This window comes from Mya arenaria, chromosome 12 (genome assembly GCF_026914265.1).
Source record: "Mya arenaria isolate MELC-2E11 chromosome 12, ASM2691426v1".
NCBI lineage: Eukaryota > Metazoa > Mollusca > Bivalvia > Myida > Myidae > Mya > Mya arenaria.
In genome coordinates this window covers 42,745,518-42,772,931 of record NC_069133.1, presented here as the reverse complement: position 1 = coordinate 42,772,931, position 27,414 = coordinate 42,745,518, and the positions used below count along the sequence as shown (strand labels likewise).

Sequence of the window (27,414 nt, the reverse complement as noted above, 5' to 3'; positions counted from 1 at the left end):
ATATCAGTTATAGGCCGCGTATAACCAATATCATTTATAGGCCGCGTATAATCAATATCAGTTATAGACCGCGTATAATCAATATCAGTTATAGACCGCGTATAATCAATATCAGTTATAGGCCGCGTATAACCAAAATCATTTATAGGCCGCGTATAATCAATATCAGTTATAGACCGCGTATAATCAATATCAGTTATAGGCCGCGTATAATCAATATCAGTCATAGGTCGCCTTTAATCAATATCAGTTATAGGCGGCGTATAATCAATATCAGTTATAGACCGCGTATAATCAATATCAGTTATAGACCGAGTATAATCAATATCAGTTATAGGCCGCGTATAATCAATATCAGTCATAGGTCGCCTTTAATCAATATCAGTTATAGGCCATGTATAACCAATATCAGTTATAGACCGCATATAATCAATATCAGTTATAGTCCGCGTATAACCAATATCAGTTATAGACCGCGTATAATCAATATCAGTTATAGGCCGCGGAAAACCAATATCAGTTATAGGTCGCGTTTAATCAATATCAGTTATAGGCCGCCCATGGTTAATATCAGTTATAGGCCGCGTTTAATTAATATCAGTTATAGGTCGCGTTTAATCAATATCAGTTACAGGCCGCCCATGATCAATATCAGTTATAGGCCGCGTTTAATTAATATCAGTTAAATGCCGCGTATAATCAATATCTGTTAAAGGCCGTGTTAATCAATATCAGTTATAGACCGCGTAATCAATATCAGTTATAGGCCACGTATAATCAATATCAGTTATAGACCGTGTAAAATCAATATCAGTTATAGGCCGCGTATAATCAATATCATTTATAGACCGCGTATAATCAATATCAGTTATAGACCGCGTATAATCAATATCAGTTATAGACCGCGTATAATCAATATCAGTTATAGGCCGCGTATAATCAATATCAGTTATAGACCGCGTATAATCAATATCAGTTATAGACCGCGTATAATCAATATCAGTTATAGACCGCGCATAACCAATATCAGTTATAGACCGCGTATAATCAATATCAGTTATAGGCCGCGTATAATCAATATCAGTTATAGACCGCGCATAACCAATATCAGTTATAGGCCGCGTTTAATTAATATCAGTTAAATGCCGCGTATAATCAATATCTGTTAAAGGCCGTGTTTAATCAATATCTGTTATAGGCCGCGTATAATCAATATCAGTTATAGGCCGCGTATAATCAATATCAGTTATAGACCGCGCATAACCAATATCAGTTATAGGCCGCGTATAATCAATATCAGTTATAGACCGCGCATAACCAATATCAGTTATAGACCGCGTATAATCAATATCAGTTATAGGCCGCGTATAATCAATATCAGTTATAGGCCGCGTATAATCAATATCAGTTATAGGCCGCGTATAATCAATATCAGTTATAGACCGCGCATAACCAATATCAGTTATAGGCCGCGTATAATCAATATCAGTTATAGACCGCGCATAACCAATATCAGTTATAGACCGCGTATAATCAATATCAGTTATAGGCCGCGTATAATCAATATCAGTTATAGACCGCGCATAACCAATATCAGTTATAGACCGGGTATAATCAATATCAGTTATAGACCGCGCATAACCAATATCAGTTATAGACCGCGTATAATCAATATCAGTTATAGGCCGCGTATAATCAATATCAGTTATAGACCGCGCATAACCAATATCAGTTATAGACCGCGTATAACCAATATCAGTTATAGGCCGCGTATAATCAATATCAGTTATAGACCGCGTATAATCAATATCAGTTATAGACCGCATATAATCAATACCAGTTATAGACCGCGCATAACCAATATCAGTTATAGACCGCGTATAATCAATATCAGTTATAGGCCGCGTATAATCAATATCAGTTATAGACCGCGCATAATCAATATCAGTTATAGACCGCGTATAATCAATATCAGTTATAGACCGCGTATAATCATTACCAGTTATAAACCGCGCATAACCAATATCAGTTATAGGCCGCGTATAATCAATATCAGTTATAGACCGCGCATAACCAATATCAGTTATAGACCGCGTATAATCAATATCAGTTATAGACCGCATATAATCAATATCAGTTATAGACCGCATATAATCAATACCAGTTATAGACCGCGTATAACCAATATCAGTTATAGACCGCGTATAATCAATATCAGTTATAGGCCGCGTATAATCAATATCAGTTATAGACCGCGCATAACCAATATCAGTTATAGACCGCGTATAATCAATATCAGTTATAGACCGCATATAATCAATATCAGTTATAGACCGCGCATAACCAATATCAGTTATAGACCGCGTATAATCAATATCAGTTATAGACCGCGTATAATCAATATCAGTTATAGACCGTGTAAAATCAATATCAGTTATAGGCCGCGTATAATCAATATCAGTTATAGACCGCGTATAATCAATATCAGTTATAGACCGCGTATAATCAATATCAGTTATAGACTGCGTATAACCAATATCAGTTATAGACCGCGTATAATCAATACCAGTTATAGACCGCGCATAACCAATATCAGTTATAGACCGCGTATAATCAATATCAGTTATAGGCCGCGTATAATCAATATCAGTTATAGACCGCGCATAACCAATATCAGTTATAGACCGCGTATAATCAATATCAGTTATAGACCGCGTATAATCAATATCAGTTATAGACCGCGCATAACCAATATCATTTATAGACCGCGTATAATCAATACCAGTTATAGGCCGCGTATAATCAATATCAGTTATAGACCGCGCATAACCAATATCAGTTATAGACCGCGTATAATCAATATCAGTTATAGACCGCGTATAATCAATACCAGTTATAGACCGCGCATAACCAATATCATTTATAGACCGCGTATAATCAATACCAGTTATAGGCCGCGTATAATCAATATCAGTTATAGGCCGCGTATAACCAATATCAGTTATAGGCCGCGTATAATCAATATCAGTTATAGACCGCGTATAATCAATATCAGTTATAGACCGCGCATAACCAATATCATTTATAGACCGCGTATAATCAATATCAGTTATAGACCGCGTATAATCAATATCAGTTATAGACCGCGCATAACCAATATCAGTTATAGACCGCGCATAATCAATATCAGTTATAGACCGCGTATAACCAATATCAGTTATAGACCGCGCATAACCAATATCAGTTATAGACCGCGCATAACCAATATCAGTTATAGACCGCGTATAATCAATACCAGTTATAAACCGCGCATAACCAATATCAGTTATAGGCCGCGTATAACCAATATCGGTTATAGACAGCGTAAAATGATCGATATCATTTATTCACCTCTCAGAATTCCAACGTTATTGTTCCTTTTTAGAAATGTGTTTACGCTCTCGATCTGTACAACTACGTATTGTCAACGTGATCACCGGACATATATCCACATTTAATTCATTTAGAAGAACTCTGAAAACTAAACATTCATTACGCAGATGCGCCGGGCCTGCCGATTTGGTTGCTGAGGACATTAACTATTACTTAAAATTTTAGTTAAACTTGCCGATATGCTATATGCGCTGGTTTCGCGATGTAAGCTAAGCAAATAGTATAGAAATTAAGAGGTTGTATTTTGTTATATTCATGTCACTTGTCTTTGTGTAGTCTTCATATATGTGCTCATTAAATCATTTCTTTGACATCAATGTAGGCACTCTTGACCTCTACAACTTGGATAAGAAATAGATATAGACTAAGAAGGGTATTGAAGCAAAAATTACATTTTGCTTCGTTGTTTTAATGATGCAATCCTTGGTCAAAATTTCAACTTGACGATGTATCAATTTTGTAGAAGGATGGAACGTTAAAATTTTGGCCAGGGATTGCATCATAAAAATACAAGCAAATCTTATATTTCACACGTGTAGAAGCAGAAAATAGCAGAATCTTTTATAGGCTAAGAAATATTTTCAAATCTTTTCTGTGAAAATGTTATTTAAAAATTAACTTACTTGTTTGTTTACATGGGTTGTGCCCCGTGGTGACCAATGTGAGAACCCCTTTAAGTCACGTGATTCTTCACACTGAAATGTTTACTGAAACGAAATGTTCACTGAGGTTTAGAAATGTTTACCTGAAATAAATGTACATTTGACAGATATGTTTACCAATAAAAATGTTCACGACCATTCGACATAACTCTTCCACGGAATGAAATGCTTTCTTGATTTGGTGGATACATATTCAAAGATATACTAATAGTACACACCATTGACCTTTTGGAAAATCTGATGTATTTCTGCTGCTTTAAAATATTAGTTTAAAGTAGTGTAAATGCTTTACACTTTTCCATCCTAATCTACATTAATGTTTTGCAACGTTTAGGTCATCTTGGGCCTCAGCAATTTGTATGCAATGTATGAACCGACGTCACAGTGTCCTTATCGGAATGTTCCTGTATCATACACATGTACATGTATAAGGTTATCAGACTGCAAGCGATAAGGAGTTTTTATTATATTCTTTCCGGTGATTTATAGAGATTTATGAGTGAAATAAAAATGATATTTCACTGTTTAAAAATTATCCCGCTCTCACGTGCAAATCAAACGTCAACGCGCAAGGGGCTGGGACACGAATTAAACAACGTAGTTTCTGAAATAACGTCACGTTTGCAAACAATTCGGCGCGATCTTCTGAAATCAGCAACTATCTGTCATTTAATATCCTTTTAGGCATTCAAACGAAAAGAAAAAAAATAGAACCGTTTCAGGGTAAGATCGCATTATGTTTCACCTCGTAATCACCAAACGTATATATTTCACTCGTGGCTATTCCTATGGTCAATCAATCAATCAATCAAATCTTTATTTTCTCCTATACAGAAGATATGCAAATATATTTACAACTTGTAAAGTGCTCTAGCATTGACCAATATAGAACAAGTTAACACAATAAACAAGGAAAACGTATCTAACATAATTATATATATGTATATATTTAGTTACACATATGTACATTGGATGCTTTTGTTTTTAGGTTTTATATTCTATTTTTTTCATCTTATAACGGGTCCACATTGTTATTTGAGCTAGCGATTTAATTAGTGATTATAAACATAGCTTTGATGAGTATAATAACAGGTATGTATAAGAATACGATACATGCAAATGCATACAAGTATTGCTGTGTAATCAACCTAACGAAACAGAACACAACACTGAAACTATTGTCCTCTATGTATTAACATTTGAATATAAATGTATTATGTATATTATATACAGCAAGCATATGTTTTTTATTTTACAGCTCTGCAAGGATCCTATCAAGTATCAAAGATGAAAGCGATCGAAAGAAAATCATCCGTCAAAAGTAGGACTGTTGTAGATAACAAAAATATACGATATTCCATCGTCACCATGTTACGCAAATCATTTCCTGTCACAGACAGTTTTCCAACAGATAACAGACAACCGCCACTGATACCACACATATTACACCAAACACATTGGGATACCAAGATTCCGAAAGATGAGGTTGAATATGTTAGGTCTGTTGTCAAGCACACTGTTACCTGGAAGTATTATTTTTGGACAGACACAATTGCACGAAGGCTCATTAGAGACAGACATCCAGGCTTTTTGCCAACATGGGACTCGTATGACAAGGGAATAAAACGTGGGGATGCATTGCGGTACTTCGTGCTGTACGAATTCGGTGGTGTTTATATGGACTTAGACTTTGTTGTTTACAAACCACTAGATCAAGTCACTGGTAAATATTCTTGCATTATACCACCCGAACCACTGGAGCAGGGCTTGTTTCTATTCGCGAGTCCTATTGTGTTGAACAATGGGATTATGCTTTGCAGACCAAAACATCCTTTTTTCAAGCACATGATAGAAAACTTGGATCAGAGATCAAAACAAGGTGTTTTGGAGGCAACAGGACCAGCATTTGTCACGGATGCATTTTTTTCTTACATTCAAAATGTCAGTGCAAACGGTTTGTACGATTTAGCGGAGGAACATCATGGAATAACGTTTAAATGGAGCAATTCGTATCACGGTTCTGAAAGTGACATTCACATAGCGAGTACTGTTTTCTTTAATGATGAACTTGGGCGAAAAAAGAATCAGGGATAGTACCAAACAGGATGTGTTAAAAAGAAAAGAAGTGAAAAATAATAATTGCTTGTAACGAAATCATAGCTAGAGGCTTGCACGAGAAAGGAATAACAATTTCACAGAATATAGCCGATGTCAAAAACAGTACGAACTATTATGATAAATTTTGTCCTAACGGGCTAAACTCACCAATATTTGACTTGAAATGTGACGAAGTTTTCAAAGCTGGACTGTTGAGATCCTATGGAAACTATACTTTTACTTCTCACAAATTTTATTACTCATGGGTTTTTCAAGAAAATGTAGAGAAAAAGCCTAACGTGTATATTGGAGATGTGGTCCCTCATGTAATACTGTATTCGTAATGTTAAGAAATACATGTTTGTCTTGTCAATCAGACAGATCTGGAAAATGAATTCCGCTAGTTTGTCCAGTGCATACATTGAATACATTACTTTTCCAGTGCGAACATTGAATACATTATCAATAACAGTGCACATATTCAATACAGTACTTTTCCATTGTAAACGTTGAGTTAATTATTTTTTACAGTGCTAAAATCAAATACAGTACGTTTCTAGTATAAACGTTGAATTCATTATCTTTACAGTGCTTATATTCAATACAGTACGTTTCCAGTGTAAACGTTGAATTCATTATCAATTACAGTGCAAATATTCAATACAGTACTTTTCCAGTGTAAACATCGAATACATTATCAATAACAGTGCAAATATTCAATACAGTACTTTTCCAGAGTAAACGTTGAATACATTATCAATAACAGTGCAAATATTTAATACAGTACTTTTCCAGTGTAAACGTTAAATTCATCATCAATTATAGTGCAAATATTCAATACAGTACTTTTCCAGTATAAATATTGAATACATTATCTTTTACAATGCAAATATTCAATACAGTACTTTTCTAGTGTAAACATTGAATGCATGATCTTTTACAGTGCAAATATTCAATACAGTACTTTTCCATTGAAAACATTGAATACATTATCTTTTACAGTGCAAATATTCATAACAGTACTTTTCCAGTGTAAACATTGAAAACATTATCTTTTACAGTGCAAATATTCAACACAGTAGTACTTTTCCAGTGTAAACATTGAATGCATGATCTTTTACAGTGCAAATATTCAATACAGTACTTTTCCAGTGTAAACATTGAATACATTATCTTTTACAGTGCAAATATTCAATACAGTACTTTCCGGTGTAAACATTGAATAGATTATCTTTTACAGTGATTGTATTGAATATAATACCTTGAACATAATTATTATCTTAATCAGTGCAATTTACGTCTTTTAAGGATTATTTTGTTTTGTTTTGAAGCTATATGTTTTTAGTGTTAATGTTTATAGAAATCATCCTGGAAATATCATCATTATGCTTCTATAAAGTGTATAATTAAGAAACAAGAAGTATTGCGTCACAGCCAGGTAGTGTTTTCCAGCACGGCTAAAAAACGAAAACGCCCACCCGGTGTGCTAGAAGTTTTTACAAACTATTACACATTCTTACTTAGGAACAGACTTGGAAAACTTTTGTAAACAAAACAGTATTCCAGGTTTATTTTACAAACTTACTTTTTTGAAATATGGTACCTACAAGTACGATTTTCAACTCCAAACTAACTCAGTTGAATTCTGTGGTCGATAACAAACACGGCTGCCAATCACGTGACCTTTGTTGTTATAAAGTAGAAAACCGAATATCTACCAAGTCGACGAGCGCCGGTTAGTTTTCATGTTTTTAACTTTAATTAGCTCAAGCCTAAAGGTTGCGGTGTTAATCGATTGGACGGCCGTTTTTTTTATCATACTTTATAAAATGGTATTTAGCAGGTAGTTGACAAATAACAGCCACCTGTTGAAAACCAAAGCAGGCATACGGCGAGTTGTTTACAGCAAAAAGTAAGTCCTAAGTCATTTATCCTACCTTTGAAAATGTACTAGGTCTAAAAGAAACAAATGTACAAAATTAGTCGTAAATTTTTCCCAGATAAAATAGTAAATCATGCTAGTTTTATACCTTTACTGAATCATTTTAAATAGGTTTTTTTCTTTATCGACTGAAAATCTTGGTATCGCCCCTGACATTACATCATGTTTCTTGAAGTTTTCTTAGATCTGGAATTGCCTGGGATTTGCAATCATTTCTATCAAGTCACTTGTGGCATTTAAAACACAATTTAAGCCTCGATGGAGTCACGGCCGAGTAGAGTCAAAATGCAGCCATTAAGCGCGGACAAACCTTATTAAACTCAAACATATAAACAAACAAACTGTTCCATATGGCAGACTTTGATTATCCATCATGTGGAGATAGTGGGCTGGGAGAATAGTTTTGTTTCTCGGTGAAACCACCGTTTGTATCATGCCCTTCGATGATCTGAAATTAGTTTAGCCTAAATGAAACTGAATTGCCAGGCATTTCCACTGACACTTTTCTTAGAGAAAATGTCGAGCAGCTAAAATTGATGCGCTTGAAGGCGAGCTGTCGACATCAGTTTCGTCCCAGGGAGTAATATCATTTATTTTATACCAACCATTTACCATAGTGTTCCAGCGTGTTAATGTCACATATGGTAGGAGTGGAAATGACGTCTATGTAGGCTAGCTTGGGTCGGACATTAAGGTCCAGGATGTCCAGTGTGCGTATTTCACATATGATAGAAGTGGAAATGACGTCTATGTAGGCTAGCTTGGGTCGGACATTAAGGTCCAGGATGTCCATTGTGCGTATGTCACATATGGTAGAAGTGGAAATGACGTCTATGTAGGCTAGCTTGGGTAGGACATTAAGGTCCAGGGTGTCCAGTGTGCGTATTTCACATATGGTAGAAGTGGAAATGATGTCTATGTAGGCTAGCTTGGATCGGACATTAAGGTCCAGGATGTCCAGTGTGCGTATGTCACATATGGTAGAAGTGGAAATGACGTCTATGTAGGCTAGCTTGGGTCGGACATTAAGGTCCAGGGGTGCGTTTCAATAAAGGATTTTAGTCGTAACTTCAATTATCTTAAACCTGTATAAAGATTAACAATACATGTACATCGATTATTTTTATTGACTCAATTTGGTGTTCATTTTCAATGCTGACTCGAGTTCAATTCACTCAAATATGTAATAAAATAATGAAACTATGACACTAAGATAATTTCAATTTACGATAAAAATCTTTATTGAAACGCACCCCAGGATGTCCAGTGTGCGTATGTCACCTATGGTAGAAGTGGAAATGACGTCTATGTAGGCTAGCTTGGGTCGGACATTAAGGTCCAGGATGTCCATTGTGCGTATGTCACATATGGTAGAAGTGGAAATGGCGGCTAGGTAACCTAGCTTGGCTCGGACATTTAGGTCCAGTGTGTCCCCTGTGTTCATGTCACATATTGTACAAGTGGAAATGGCGGCTAGGTAAGCTAGCTTGGGTTGGACACTAAGGTCCTGTGTGTTTCCACTGTGTTCATGTCAAATATGGAAGAAATGATATTGGAGGCTAGGTAAGGTAGATTGGGTTGGACATTTAGGTCCTGTGTTCAAGTCTGTTAATGTCACCTATGGTAGAAGTGGAAATGAATGGAGGCTAGGTAAGGTAGCTTGGGTCGGACATTTAGGTCCTGTGTGTTCAAGTGTGTTAATGTCACCTTTGGTAGAAGTGGAAATGGCGGCTAGGTGAGCCAGCTTGGGTCGGACATTTAGGTCCTGTGTGTTCAAGTGTGTTAATGTCACCTTTGGTAGAAGTGGAAATGGCGGCTAGGTGAGCCAGCTTTGGTCGGACATATCGGACTTCGATTTCTCAACAAGGTGTTTAATAGTTGATTGAAGGCTCATGCTAAAATAAAAAGAAATAGTATGCCACTCAAAGTATGGGTACTGAATTCAACACGTTCTACCATGCCTTATCTAAAAATAGAGCTGAAAGATCGATTGTCAACGCGATTAGTGGAGGTGTAAATAAGAGGAAACTCGCAATCTATAATATTTACAAAAATGTAAGCATTGTATAATCAGTCATCTGGTGAATACAAAGAAACAATCGTATAATGAGGCACACACTATCGGTTAATGTATTATATATTATTTATTTCACGCGTTTCGATAGTATAGCGTAACAGTTTTTTCAATCGGAATACGAGAGGGTTTTTATGGTAATGTGCTGATTGGTCAGTCTTGCACGAGGATTTCATGAGAAAGGTTTAAAGGTGTTTTGTGGTCATTGTGGCAGATCCGTGGTCTAGTGATAACACACTTGACTATCAATCCAGGGGTCGCAGGTTCGATTCCCCGACGCATCACTAAAAAAATACTAATCGTCTTCCGGGAGGGACGTTAAATGGGGGTCCCGTGTGTCAGTGCTATACACTGGTGCACGTTGAAGAAATAGGGTAGCTCTAACCAGGGTTACATTCTGTCTGTGCACTATGCTCCAAAATGCCTAAAATGACTAACACTCTTAACGGAGCACTCACCGAATGTGCACGGGCCCGAGTGCGAATATAGATAATCTTACACACCACGTATGTGGTCATTATACCAGTCGACTTCACGCTGTATACATCGTTTATTTTGTTTGCATTGCACATTATGTCGTATATGAATTATAAAATGTCAATCCAGACAAATGAATGAGGCTCAACAGTCATACTTTGTGAGCCGACATATGGCAAATGAGCACAAGCTTCCGGAGTTAACCGTCTCTGTTTTTCCTGGCCGGTCGGTGGCACAGTGTATGACTTTACTTGTTTTACACACAGGCATCTGGATCATTGTTTGTCACTTTAATGTTGTTTAAAACCATTTTGGGTACATACAATGAGATAAACAACACATCTGAAGATATTTAGTGTCTTTCATATACAAAAAGGAAACACGGTATGTAACTCAAACTTACCCGATTTCACGGTAGGGTCCAGTTTCATGCAAATTTCTCAACCAACATAAAAACAATCCATTTTTAAATAAGTGACATAGAAAGAAGAGTCAATCACCTTTAAAATGGGTGTGATCTGTTGGTATATATATAATGTCTTTACACAAACAAGCATAATTCAATGTCCAATTCTCGTGTTTTTCTTTAGTCGGAAAGAGTACAGCAAATTCAAATCTTCAATTTTCCTCGTGTAATCAGTACTAATGACAGTCCATTTGAAGTTATTTTATGTTTCAGTGTACAGATAAATTAATTCCATTTCTTAATATCACCATAAGACTAACACCACAGTTACAGAACTCACTTTATTGAGCAAAATAAGAAGAAAATATTTTATATCTTTGCAAAATTAACAAATTGCTGATACTAAAACACTTATTAAATATCACAGCACAAAAAAACAACAACAAGAAAACGGTACTTATTTAACGAATATACACTAATTGTCATTTCCTTTAAACGTAACGCGGCCATTTAACAAAGTGAACATTCGTGGGATTTTTTGACGATCATTATATGCAGAATTGAGGGTTCGTGAGTCAATCGCTATTTCTATCGATGACGCGAATTTGCCTTCTTCTTTGTATTAGCGAGCTGATCATGTTTATGATAATACTACAATTTATTTACTTCGAAATGGCAAACATCTAGCTGTCTAGATATGTTGGAAGTGTTGTCTGCTTCGACCTTCGTGCTTATCCTCATGTTTCTTTAAAGAACCATGTTCCTGAATATTAACATGCTTCTGGAGCATTAGTAAAGTTAGATAAATTTATTTAGGTTTTACCAGTTTTTTGTCACGCTATTTTAGCAACACAAAAGTAGTTCCGAGACTACACCAGGTATTCGCATGATACGGAATAAGAAAACGACAGTATGGTGAAACGGATTTTTCGATACGGCGTGCTGTATTTTCACTGTTGGATATGGAAAATGAAATCGATAGGCATATAATAACTTACCTGAAGTAAAAGCTTTCAGTCACATAATCTTACCCTTTGTTATTCAAAGTTATAAAATTGCTTTTTATGGAGAACAAGGTGATTTGCACTCGATAATTTCGGGAGATTTAATCGATTTAACAACTCGTAAAATTATTTGAATATTTGTTATATACACCAAAAGGTGAATCGGACATACTATTGATCTTGCCGCTAAAGGTAAAACAGCGTAAATATTGTCACCAATCGTAATTATATCTATCTAAATGTCGGAAAAAATATGTGTCAACCGACTGGAAAACAAAAGCTCACTTAGTAGTAGATGGATTTCGACGAATGTCGAATCAACAATAGTTTCATAGACATTAAACTAGAATCATTAGCAAAAGGGTAGCATATACTTAATGATGTTATGCTCTATTATCTGTAGATCGCCAATATTGAAATCTAACATATACTTTCACAAAATTTGAAAACAAAATGATACCAGCAACGAGCCTCTATATAGCTGCACTGTCACAGATTGACCGTTTTCTCAACTTTTTTCATATTTAGTTCGACTTGAAATGAGCAAATCTGTGCGCACTTGGCTGAAAACATAAGACTGTTGACAAAAGTGGCAGGTTTTCAACATTAACATTTGAAATATAATGTTTTATGGCTATACGCGTTACTGACGCTTTAAGGAAAATTAAATATTTGTGAATTTACTTATCATTTGAGATATGTTCTTTTATGAGTTATCTTAAATTGCCGAATTTAAGGTGTATTGAAGAATAAATCAGCTAAAAACGTCAAAACAGTCAATCTGTCAGATTGCAACTTTAAGAAAACAAATGATGAATCAAACTGTTGCAATGTGTTAATGAAACCTTAACTATGGGGGATTTTAGGTCAACAGTCGTCATTGTTAACCTCAATACGAACTTATAAGGAGTCATTTCACACGTTGTTGTAAAGCAAAAATAGATAGCAGTATTTTTGCGTTTGTTTTTGTTGTTGTTTTGCTTAAGAAATAAACTGAATTACGTTCTGCATTTTGAACAAATGATGAATACGCGGAATTATCGTCATAACTAAAAGTTCTGTTGTAAAGTGTGCTATTAGACGTGAAACAGATGAGGTTAAATGCAGTGGTGTGATTTTGTTTTTATAATTTAAGATTGTGAAATTGTATATAATGATGAAAATAAATGCAAATAGTATGTAAATATGAGTTTAATACCAAATACAGCACTTCATCAGAATAGTGCATCCGTTAGATAGAAACAAACAACAGTTTATAAGGGAAGTGGGTTTGCTTAACTGTATTTCTGATAGATTTGTACGTTTTTTACCGGATTTAACGAGATCTCAGGTAAGAAAACATATTTCCTTATTGAAATTTAGATGACAACGTTAATAATTGAAACATTTATGTAATTATGTAAATATTGTAAAATCAATATAAATTAAGTTGTAATATATGATAATGACACAATAACTCCTACAGCATATCGAATTTAATGTTAGCGGTAGTTATAAAACATATATATATAACCACTATTTTAATTCGATGAAACGCATATTGCTATGGAAATTTTACACTTGATCGCATCTATTTATATTCGAAAAGTGATGTTTTATGATAAAAGCGTTATTTATGTTTGAAGAAAAATTTAATATTTTGCCCCTTACCGAAAAAAATGAGATTTGTTAACTTATATGATTTCATTGAAGAAGTTGATGCCAAAATCAGCTGATTCTGAGTCCAAAAAGAAATAAAAAAATGTCGAAACGGCCAATCTGTGAGAGGACAACTTTCAGAAAAACAAATGATGAATGAACCAGTTGCAATGTATTTATGAAACTTCATATATGGATAATTTAAGGTCAGCAAGCGTCATCGTAACCTCATCATGAACTTATAAGGGAGTTATTTCACACGTTATTGTAAAGTAAAAATAGACTGCAGTATTTTTGCGTTTTGTTTTCTTTGTTTTCTTAAGAAATAAACTGCATTACGTTCTGCATTTTTAACAAAGGCTTAAATACGCTGGATTCTCATCAGTACTTAAAACTTAAAATATAAATTAATTTGTTAGTTGTGCTATAAGATAAGAACAGATTTGCGATTTTCTTTTTATGATTAAAGATTGTATTACATTGCTTATGATATTGAAAATAAATGCAAATAGTAGGTAAATGTGAGTTTAATGCTAAAAACAGCACATCTTTAGAATAATGCATCCGTGAGATAAAAACAACAGTAAATAATGGATAGGGATTTCCTATTTTTTTTCTCTGATAGATATTTACGTTTTTTACTGGATTTAACGAGATAGCAGGTATGGTGGTGCATATAACTGCCGTAAGGTAACCTGATATTGTTCACTTATTGTTTTGTGTTTAACACGAATATTATCTAGATAACCAGTTATAATGTGACTTATTACGTGGGATTCGCAAACCATAACTAGTTAACCTGTTAATGTTGTACAGCCTAAAAAAGATAACAGGTGGTAGTTCTTGGCACTTTCAAGCCTGTTTTCAGTCTTATGATATTTATCTTAACAAAAAGTAAAGCGAATATTTACTAGATAATTATCACAAAAGGTGTTAACACGAAACAATTCGCGAACGTTTACCGGTTATCTTACGGCAGTTATATGTCACCATAATCAGATAAGAAATTAACTTTGTTTCTTATTGAAATTAAGATTAACACATTGATAATGAAACATATATGTAATTATGTAAATACTTCAGCATCAATCTTATTTGTGTTAATGAAAATGTCAGAATAACACCTACAACACATCAATTAACATGCTAGCGGTAGTTATATATGTATTTTTAATGTATGTTTATTCGATGAGATGCACATTGTTTAGGAATTTCGCATCTATATATCGCACACAATATCTAGTTTCGACATCAAAATCAAAGAAAGACTTAAACCTGAGACAAATGGGTTGTCAGTTAAGCCCAAATTTCTCGAAGCAATTATAGCAAGTCCCTTACAATATGATTAAGCTATGCTAAATTAAGCTACAATTTGTTATAATTTGTATTATGTTGGCATTCTTAATATTTTGAATAATGATGTTGTGTTTTTACATTGAGAACAAGGTGATTTTCATTCGATAATTTTGGAAGATTTGATCGATTTATCAACTCGTAAAATCATTTAAATATTTGTTGTATACGCCTAAAAGTGAATCGGACATACTTTTGATCTTGCCGCCAAAGGTAAAACATCGTAAATATCGTCACAAATCGTAGTTATATCTACCTAAATGAGTGTCAACCGTGGACAACAAAAGTTTCTCATGTAGCCTTAAAGGGCCACATTTTACAGGGTCAGATATTGAAAACACAAGTTCTTGAAATGTGAAGAAAAATCTTGAAATGATAAAACATCACCAAATGTTTCAAATAAAACTCTTTTGTTTTTATTCATTTAAAACTGTGATAGAAAATGCTCTATTTTACGTTGGTAAAGAGGTGACATATTATTATTATTATTATTTATTATTATTATTATTATTATTATTATTATTATTATTATATTATTATGTCAACTTCATTACACAGTCCTATATCGCCGAAAAAGGGTTCCTAATGGTGTTGAATAGTGATTGTTCAAATGAATATCTGTCAGTTATTGTTTCGAGTATGTTGATGAAAGTAGGTACACGAACAAAATTTGGACACAGCTTAAAGCTTAATAGTTGCATGCACTAAATCTATGAGCGAGTCCCTTTACGAAAACAAATGATGAATCAAACTGTTGCAATGTGTTAATGAAACCTTATGTATGGAGGATTTTAGGTCAACAGTCGTCATCGTTAACCTCAATACTGACGTAAATGAGTACATTCATATATTTACACGTTTTTGTAACGATTAACAACCATTTTACTTGGTATCCGAAGTATGTTTACGTTTTTTTAAGAAATAAACCGATTTATGTTTTGCAATTTGAACAATGGATTGAATACACTTATTTCTCATCATTACTTATTTATATAAAGAATGTTGTAAAGTGTGATATAAGACGAGAAACAGATGAGGTTAAATACAGTGGTGTGTTTTTTTTTTATAATCTAAGATTGTGATATTGCATATGATAATGAAAATAAATGCAAGTAGTATGTAAATATGAGAAAGAAACAAACAACTAAATACATCACTTTATTAGAATAATGTATCCGCGAGGTCAAACAACAGTTTATAAGGGATATAGATTTGCTTTACCTTTCTTTCTACTAGATATGTACGTTTTTTACTGGATTTAACGAGATATCAGGTAAGAAATCATCTGTGTTCCTTATTGAAATACAGATTGCTACATTGATAATTGAAACATATAGATCATTATGTAAATATTGTTACATCAATCTTTATTAAGTTGTTTTATGAAAATGTCAGAATAGCTCCTACAAGATATCGAATATAATGTAAGCGATAGTTATATAACATATATAATCACTATTTTGATTCCATTAAACGCATATTGGTGAGAAAATGTAACACTTGTTCGCTTCAATTAACCGTTTTCTACAATAAAATACACTATCAATATCAGCGTCGATTAGGACTTAAAGCATCTTTGTATTAAAACAAATAAAAAGGTAAATAAGACTATTGAAAATAGAAATAAAAATAGAACTGAAAGATCGATTATCACCGCAGTAAGAATGAATGTGTAAATCAAAGGAGTTTTCGTTGATCGAAACTGTTAAGCATTTACACTACTGTTGCACTGTATAATCAAACATTTAGTAAATAAAATAAAAACAACTATGGTCGCATTTTAAAGCACACAAATAGGCTGATGCAAATTATCTTAAGTTAAGTAAAAGCTATATGTCAAATAATGTATCCAATTGTTATTCAAAGTGATAAAGTTGTTTTTTATTGAGAACTAGGTGACTTTCAGTCGGTAATTTCGTGAGTTGAAATTGATTTATTTATCGTCAAATTATAAAATGCTATTTAAGCCTAAATGTGAAGCGGACATACTATTGATCTTGCTGCTAAAGGTAACCAGCGTAAATATTGTCACCAATGGTAGTTATATCTACCTAAATGTCTGAAAAAACAAGTGTCTACCAGTTATCTCATGCAAGTCGCGTGATCACGTTTTAGACCGTCATATATAGAAAACAATGTGAAATGTGAAGAAAAATCATGGTTCAATGATAAAACATCACCAAAGGTTCCAAATTCAGCTATTTTGTTAATATTTATCTAAAATGTGATAGCAAATGCTCTATTTACGGGAATATCGAGGACAATAATAATAATAATAATAATAATAATAATAATAATAATAATTATATTTATTATTATTATATATTATTATTATTATTATTATTATTATTATTATAGTTATTGTTATTATTATAGTTATTATTATAATAATAATAATAATAATAATAATAATAATAATAATTATTATTATTATTATTATTATTATTATTATTATTTGTCACCTTCATGACACCGAACTATTTCGCAGAAAAAGGGTTCCTAATGCTGTTGAATAGTGAGTTTTCAAATGAATATCTGTCAGTTATTGTTACGAGTTGATGAAAGAAAGTTCACTAACAAAATTTGGACAACGTTCGAAATGTTGCCTGCATTTAATCTATGAGCGAGTCCCTTTAAGAAAACAAATGATGAATGAATCTATTGCAATGTATTTATGAAACCTTATATATTGAGGATTTTAGGTCATAAGTTGTCATCGTTAACCTCAATACTGACTAAAACGAGTCAATTTCATACATTTACACGTTTTTGTAACGTTAAACAACAAGTTTACTTGGTATCCGACGTTTTTATAAAAGAAATAAACCGAATTATGTTTTGCATTTTGAACAAAGGGTTGAATACGCTGAAATCTCATCATGACTTATAAATATAAGATATGATGTAAAGTGTGCTATAAGACGAGAAACAGATAAGGTTAAATGCAGTTGTGTGATTTTTTTGGTATGATTTAAGATTTTGATATTGCATATGATAATGAAAATAAATGCAAATAGTATGTAAATATGAGTTTAATACTAAAAAAACAGAACTTCATTCGAATAATGCATCACTGAAATCAAAATAAACAGTTTATTTGGGACGTGGATTTGCTTGACTGTTTTTCTGATAAATTCGTATGTTTTTTTACTGCATTTAACGAGTTATCAGGTAAAAAATCAACTTTATTCCTTATTGAAATTCAGATTACGACATTGATAATTAAAATATTTATGTAATTATGTAAATACTGTAAAATCAATCTAAATTAAGGTTTTTTATGTATATAAAATGACATAATAACTCCTATAACATATCGGATTTAATGTTAGTGGTAGTTATATAACACATACCCAATGTTTTAATTTCATTAAACCCATATTGCTATGACACCTTTACACTAGATCGCATCTATTTACAATCGAATTGAAGAAACACTTTAATTAAATGATAAAACATCACCAAAAGTTTCAAATAAAACTCTTGTTTTTATTTATTTAAAAATGTGATAGCAAATGCTCCATTTTACGGTTGTAAATTTATTATTATTATTATTATTATTTTATTATTATTATTATTATTATTATTATTGTAATTATGTCACCTTCATGACACCGTACTATTTTGCCGAAAAAGGGTTCCTAATGCTGTTGAATAGTGATTGTTCAAATGAATATCTGTCAGTTTTTGTTTCGAGTTTATGAAAGTAAGTACACTAGCCAAATTTAGACAACGTTCGAAACACACATGTTGCCTGCATTAAATCTATGAGCGAGTCCCTTTAAGAACACGAATGATGAATGAATCTATTGCAATGTATTTATGAAACCTTATATATTGAGGATTTTAGGTCATAAGTTGTTATCGTTGACCTCAATACTGACTTATATGAGTCGATTTCATACATTTACATGTTTTAGAAACTACAAGTTTACTTGGTATCCGAAGTATTTTGACGTATTTAGTAAATAAACCGATTTATGTTTTGCATTTCGAATAAAGGACTGAATACGCTAAATTCTCACCATTACTTATAAATATAAAGAATGTTGTAAAGTGTGCTATAAGATGAGAAACAGATGCGTTTAAATACAGTTGTGTGATTTTTCTTTTATAATTTAAGATTGTGATATTGCATATAATGATGAAAATAAATGCAAATAGTATGTAAATATGAGTTTAATACTAAATACAGCACTTCATTAGAATAATGTATCCGTGAGATAAAAACAAACAACATATTATAAGAAAAGTGGGTTTGCTTAACTGTATTTCTGATAGATTTGTACGTTTTTTACCGGATTTAACGAGATATCAAGTAAGAAAACATCTTTTATTATTGAAATTCAGATGAAAAACATTAATAATTGAAACATTTATGTAATTATGTAAACACTGTAACATCAATATAAATAAAGTTGTAATATATGATAATGACACAATAACTCCTACAACATATCGAATTTAATGTTACGAAAAGCGATGATTTATGACTAAAAGCGTTATTTATGCTTGAAGGAAAATTTAATATTTTGCCGCTTACCGAAAAAAATGAGATTTGTTCTATTATTAGTTATCTTATATGATTTAATTGAAGAGGTTGATGCCAAAATCAGCTGATTCTCAGTCCAAAAAAAAATGTCGAAACGGACAATCTGTGAGAGGGCAACATTAAGAAAACAAATGAAAAATGAATCAGTTTCAATGTGTTTATGAAACTTCATATTTGAAGAATATTAGGTCAGCAAGCGTCATCGGAAACCTCAAGATGAACTTATAAGGCGTTATTTCACACATTTTTGTAAGGTAAAAATAGACAGCAGTATTTTTACATTTGTTTTGTTTTGTTTTCTTAAAAAATAAACTGAATTACGTTCTGCATTTTGAACAAAGGGGGAATACGCTGAAATATCACCACAACTCATAAGTATTAGTGCTATAAGATGATCAACGGATGAGGTTAAAGAGAGTTGTGTGATTTTCGTTTTACAATATAAGATTGTGATATTGCATTGGATAAAGAAAATAAATGCAAATAGTATATAAATTTGAGTATAATACTAAATACAGCACTTCATTAGGAGAATGCATCCGCGAGATAAAAACAACCGTTTATTATGGATATGGATTTGCCTAACTTCATTTTTTTTCCTAATAGATTTGTACGTTTATTACTGGATTTAACGAGATATCAGGTAAAAAATCATCTTTGTTCCTTCTTGATGTTCAGATTAAGACATTTATAATTGAAACATACATATAATTATGTAAATACTGTAACATCAATCTAAATCAAGTTGTTTTTATGAGATTATCATAATAACTCCTATAACATGTAGGATTTAATGTTAACAGTAGTTATATAACACATACCCAATGTTTTAATTTCATTAAACCCATATTGCTAAGGCAATTTTACACTTGATCGCATCTATCTACAATCGAAAATTGATGTCTTATGACTAAAAGCCTTACATATGCTTTAAAGATAATTGAATATTTTGCTGTTTACCAAAGAATTTGGATCTGTTCTTTTATGAGTTATCTTATATGACTTTATTGAAGAGAATGATGACAAAATCAGCTGATTCTGATACCAGTAATAAACAAAAAATATCTAAAGGGTCAATGTGTGAAAGAGCAGCTTTAAGAAATCAAATGATGAATGAATCTGTTGCAATGTGTTTATTAAACCTTAACTATGGAGCAATTAAGGTCAGAAGCGTAATCGTAAACCTCAACATGAAATTATAAGGAGGCATTTCACACGTTATTGTAAAGTAAAAATAGACAGCAGTATTTTTGCGTTTTGTTTTGTTTGTTTTCTTAAGAAATAAACTGCATTACGTTATGCATTTTGGACAAAGGCTTAAATACGCTGGATTCTCATCATTACTTAAAATATAAATTATGTTGTAAGTTGTGCTATAAGATAAGAACAGTTTTGCGATTTTCTTTTTATGATTAAAGAGTGTATATTGCATATGATATTGAAAATAAATGCAAATAGTATGTAAATATGAGTTTTATACTAAATACAGCACATCATTAGAATAATGCATCCGTGAGATAAAAACAACAGTTAATAATGGATATGGATTGCCTATTTTTTCTCTGATAGATATTTAAGTTTTTTACTGGATTTAACGAGATAGCAGATATGGGGGCATATTACTGCCGTAAGGTAGCCTGATAGTGTTCGCTTATTGTTTCGTGTTAAACACGAATCTTATCTAGATAACCAGTTATTATGTTACTTATTAAGTGGAATTCGCAAACCATACCTAGTTAACCTGTTAATATTGTACAGCCTAAAAAAGTAACAGGTGGCAGTTCTGGGCACTTTCAAGCCTGTTTTCAGTCTTATGATATTTATCTTACCAAAAAGTAAAGCGAATATTAACTAGATCATTATCGCAAAAATTAAGTGGTTAACACGAAACAATTCGCGAACGTTTACAGGTTATCTTACGGTAGATATATGTCACCATAATCAGGTAAGAAATTAACTTTGTTTCTTATTGAAATTCAGATTAAAACATTGATAATGAAACATATATATAACCATAATCAGGTAAGAAATTAACTTTGTTTCTTATTGAAATTCAGATTAAAACATTGATAATGTAACATATATGTAATTATGTAAATACTTCAGCATCTATCTTAATTAATTTTTTTTATGAAAATGTCAGCTACAACACATCAATTAAAATGTTAGCGGAAGTTATATAATGTATATTAAATATATGTTAATTCGATGAGACGCACATTGCAAAGGAAATATGGCATCTAAATATCGCTTTATTTGCCTAGTTTCGACAGTAAAATACACTATCAATATCAGCATCCAGAAAGACTTAAACCTGAGATAAATGGGTTGTCAGTTAAGCCCAAATTTCTCGAAGCAATTATAGCAAGTCCCTTACAATATGATTAAACTATGCCAAATAAAGCTACAATTTGTTATAATTTGTATTATTTTGGCATTTTTAATATTTAGAGTGATAATGTTGTGTGTTTTTTCATTAAGAACAAGGTGATTTTCAGTCGATACTTTCGGAAGATTTGATCGATTTGTCAACTCATAAAATTGTTTCAATATTTGTTGTTTACGCTAAAAGTGAATCGGACATACTTTTGATATTGCCGCCAAGGGTAACCATCGTAAATATTGTCACAAATCTTAGTTATCTCTACCTAAACGTCGGAAAATATAAGTGTCTACCAGTTTTCTCATGCAGCCTTAAAGTCGCGTGATCACGTTTTAGACCATCAGATATAGAAAACAATAAGTTCGTAAAATGGGAAGAAAAATCTTGATTCAATGATAAAACATCACCTAAGATTACAAATTAAGCTATTTTGTTAATATTTATCTAAAATGTGATAGCAAATGCTCTATTTACGGGAGTATCGAGGATAATTATGATTAATATTATTAATATTATTATTATTATTATTATTATTATTATTATTATAGTTATGTCACCTTCATGACACCGTTCTATTTCCCCGAAAAAGGGTTCCTAATGCTGTTGAAAAGTGAGTGTTCAAATGAATATCTGTCAGTTATTGTTTCGAGTTTATGAAAGTAAGTTCACAAATAAATTTTGGACACATTTTGAAACAAAAATGTTGCCTGCATTAAATCTATGAGCGAGTCATTTTAAGAAAACAAATGATGAATGAATCTGTTGCAATGTATTCATGAAACCTTATCTATGGTGGATTTTAGGTCAGCAGTCGTTCACGTAAACCTTAATATTGACTTAAACGAGTCAATTTCATACATTTACACGTTCTTTCAAGGCGGTACCTAACAATTCTTGATAAACATACCAATTATATATATATATATATATATATATATATATATATATATATATATATATATATATATATATATATATATATATATATATATATATAGTATTTATGCACTGTGCTGTTTGTAGAGTTGTGTGCTGTTCTATGTTTCTTATTTGTGAATTTGTGTTCTATGTCTTTGGCGTTGCCCATTGCCACTAAACCGGGTTTATGTTTAAACTTTTTGCTACTGAGCATGTTTCTGTAGCTTGCATATATACTGGTAACGATAAACAACAAGTTTTCTTGGTATCCGAAGTATGTTTACGTTTTTTAAGAAATAAACCGATTTATGCAATGCAATTTAAACAAAGGATTGAATAGACTTATTTCTCATCAGTACTTATAAACATAATTATGTTGTAAAGTGTGCTATAGGACGAGAAACAGGTGAGGTTAAATACAAGTTGCATGATTTTCTTTATATGATTTAAGATTGTGATATTGCATATGATAATATAAATAAATAAATGCAAATAGTATGTAAATATGAGTAAAAATACTAAATACATCACTTCATTAGGATAATGCATCCGTGAGTTAAACACAACAACAACAGTATATAAGCAGGGGCGTACCTAGGCATACTCCAGTACGCCCAGGCGTACAAATGTATTAAGGTTCCCGCAAAATGGCCAGTAAAAAGTCCCACGTCAGGGGATATCGGTCCCGCTCCAACCCCATATATCATATTGGGACCACAATATAGAAATAACTTTACTTTTTTTTCACCGCTCTCAAGTGTTCGGGCGTACATTTCAAAATGCTTCAGGTACACCGCTGCTTAATAAGGGATGTGGATTTGCTTGACTGCATGTTTTTCTGATAAATTTGTGTGTGTTTTTTAAACTTTATTTAACGAGATATCAGGTAAAAACTCAAATTCGTTTCTTTTTGATATTAAGATCAAACATGGATAATTGAAACATCTATGTAATTACGTAACTACTGTAACATCAATCTAAATGAAGTTGTTATATATGAAAATGACACAATAACTTATACAGCATATCGATTTTAATGTTAGCAGTAGTTATACAACATATATAAACACATATTTAATTCAATAAAACGCATATTGCCAAGTAAATTTTACACTACTTCGCAACTACTTACATTCGAAAATTGATGTCTTATGGCTAAAAGCGTTACTTATGCCTGATTGAAAATTGAACATTTTGCAGTTTACCAAAGAATTGAGATTTGTTCTATTATAAGTTATGTTATATGACCTAATTGAAGAGATTGATGCCAAGTCAGCTGATTCTGAGTCCAAAATAAACCAAAAATGCCGGAACAGTCAATCTGTCAGAGAGCAGCTTTAGGAAAACAAATGATGAATCAATCTGTTGCAATGTGATAATGATATATGAAGGATTTTAGGTCAGCAAGCGTCATCGTAAACCGCAATATGAACTTAAAAGGAGTCATTTCTCACTTTTTTGTAAAGTAAAAATATACAGCAGTATTTTTAAGCTTTTATTTGTTTTGTTTTCTTCAGACATATAGTGAACTACGTTCTGTATTTTGAACAATATGATGTGGATTTCCTTAACTGCATGTTTTTTTCTGAATGATTTGTGTTTTTTACTGGATTAAACGAGGTAATAAATCAACTTTGTTTCTTATTGAAATTAAGAAAACGACATTGATGTTTTAAAACATTTATATAATTATGTTAATATTGCAACATCAATCTAAATTCGCAATGATTTTCGTTGATCGAAGTTCTTATATTTACAAAAGTGTCATGCACCGTATAATAAAACATCTGGGAAATAAGAAACAACTGCTGTCGTATTATAATAAGCCACGCACAATAGGTTAATGCAAATGATTTTACTAAAGAAAATGCTTTAAAACACATACTCTAACCCTGTGTTATTTAAAGAGACAAAGTTGTTTTTCATTGAGAACAAGGTGATTTTCAGTCGATAATTTCGGAAGATTAAATCGAATTACTAGCTCGTTAAATTATTGAAATATTTGTTTTATACACCATAAGGTGAATCGGACATACTTTTGATCTTGCCGCCAAAGGTAAAACAGCGTAAATATTGTCACTAATCGTAGTTTTATCTACCTAAATGTCGGAAGAAATAAGTGTCAACCGTGGAAAACAAAAGTGTCTCATGTAGCCTTAAAGGGGCTCGGTCACATTTTACAGGGTCAGATATTGAAAAAACAAGTTCGTGAAATGTGAAGAAAAGTCTTGATTAAATGATAAAACATCACCAAAGGTTTCAAATAAAACTCTTGTGTTTTTATTAATTCAAAAATGTGACGGAAAATGCTCTATTTTACTATGGTAAAGGTATTATTAATATTAATATTATTATTATTTTTATTATTATTTATATTATCATTATTATTATTATTATTATTAATAGTAGTAGTAGTAGTAGTAGTAGTAGTAGTAGTAGTAGTAGTAGTAGTAGTAGTAGTAGTACTATTATTATTACTAGTTCAACTTCATGCCACCATACTATTACGGCGATAAAGGGTTTGAAATGCTGTTGAAAATTGAGCGTTCAAATGAATATCTGTCAGTTATTGTTTCGAGTTTATGAAAGAAAGTTCACTAACAAAATTTGGACACAGTTTGAAACAAAATGTTGCCTGCATTAAATCTATGAGCGAGTCCCTTTAAGAACACAAATGATGAATGAATCTGTTGCAATGTATTTATGAAACCTTATATAAAGAGGATTTTAGGTCATAAGTTGTCATCGTTAACCTCAATACTGACTAGAACGAGTCAATCCATACATTTACACGTTTCTGTAACGATAAACAACAAGTTTACTTGGTATCCGACGTTTTTATGAAAGAAATAAACCGAATTATGTTTTGCATTTTGAACAAAGGGTTCAATACGCTGAAATCTCTTCATGACTTATAAATATCAGATATGATGTAAAGTATGCTATAAGACGAGAAACAGTGGTGTGATTTTCTTTGTATGATTTAAGATTGTGATGTTGCATATGACAATGAAAATAAATGCAAATAGTATGTAAATATGAGTTTAATACTAAAAAACAGAACTTCAGTCGAATAATGCATCATTGAAATCAAAATAAAACGTTTATTAGGGACGTGGATTTGCTTGACTGTTTTTCTGATAAATTCGTATGTTGTTTACTTCATTTAACGAGATATCAGGTAAAAAATCAACTTTGTTCCTTATTGAAATTCAGATTACGACATTGATAATTGAAATATTTATGTAATAATGTAGAAACTGTAAAATCAATCTAAATTAAGTTTGTTTATATATGAAAATGTCATAATAACTCCTATAAAATATCGGATTTAATGTAAGCAGTAGTTATATAACACATACCAAATGTTTTAATTTCATTAAACCCATATTGCTATGACACCTTTATACTAGATCGCATCTATTTACAATCGAAGAAAATTGAAGAAAAACTTTAATTAAATGATAAAACATCACCAAAAGTTTCAAATAAAACTCTTGTTTTTTATTTATTCAAACATGTGATAGCAAAATTAATGCTCTATTTTACGGTTGTAAATTTATTATTATTATTATTATTATTATTATTATTATTATTATTATTATTATTATTGTAGTTATGTCACCTTCATGACACTGTTCTATTTCCCCGAAAAAGGGTTCCTAATGCTGTTGAAAAGTGACTGTTCAAATGAATATCTGTCAGTTATTGTTTCGGGTTTATGAAAGTAAGCACACTAACAAAATTTGGACACAGTTTTAAACAAAATGTTGCCTGCATTAAATCTATTAGCGAGTCCCTTTAAGAACACAAATGATGAATGAATCTGTTGCAATGTATTTATGAAACCTTATATATGGAGGAATTTAGGTCAGCGGTCGTCATCTTTAACCACAATACTGACTTATATAAGTCGATTTCATACATTTACATGTTTTTGTAACTATAAACAACAAGTTTTCTTGATATCCGAAGTACGTTTACGTTTTTTTAAGAAATAAACCGATTTATGTTTTGCATTTTGAATAAAGGGTTGAATATGCTGAATTCTCATCATTACGTATAAATATAAAGAATGTTGTAAAGTGTGCTATAAGATGAAAAACTGATAAGTTTAAATACAGTTGTGTGATTGTATTGTTATAATCTAAGATCGTGATATTGCATATAATGATGACAATAAATGGAAATAGTATGTAAATATGAGTTAAATACTAAACACTGCACTTCATTAGAATGATGCATCCGTTAGACAAAAAACAAAAACAGTTTATAAGGGAAGTGGGCTTGCTTAACTGTATTTTTGATAGATGTGTACGTTTTTTACCAGATCTAACGAGATATCAGGTAAGAAAACATTTTTTTATTGAAATTCAGATTACGACATTGATAAGTGAAACATATATGCAATTATGTAAATACTGTAACATCAATCTAAATAAAGTTGTTTAATTTTTATAAAAATGTCAAAATAAC

The 27,414-nt window shown here is 31.9% G+C and overlaps 1 protein-coding gene across 4 annotated transcripts in view; it reads left to right on the top strand.

Annotated features, from left to right (window-relative positions):
* Nucleotides 1–13,178: 13,178 nt before the first annotated feature.
* Nucleotides 13,179–27,414, top strand: part of LOC128211292 (solute carrier family 23 member 2-like) — a 49,953-nt gene continuing 35,717 nt past the window's right edge. Inside the window, exon 1 of one of the 4 annotated variants that reach the window (XM_052915943.1) lies at nucleotides 13,179–13,424. The gene's annotated coding sequence lies outside the window, so the exon portion shown is untranslated. Of the gene's footprint in view, nucleotides 13,425–16,267; nucleotides 16,359–24,508; nucleotides 24,559–27,414 lie in introns of those variants that run through there. The other 3 variants (XM_052915940.1, XM_052915942.1, XM_052915941.1) reach the window with 3 other exon arrangements.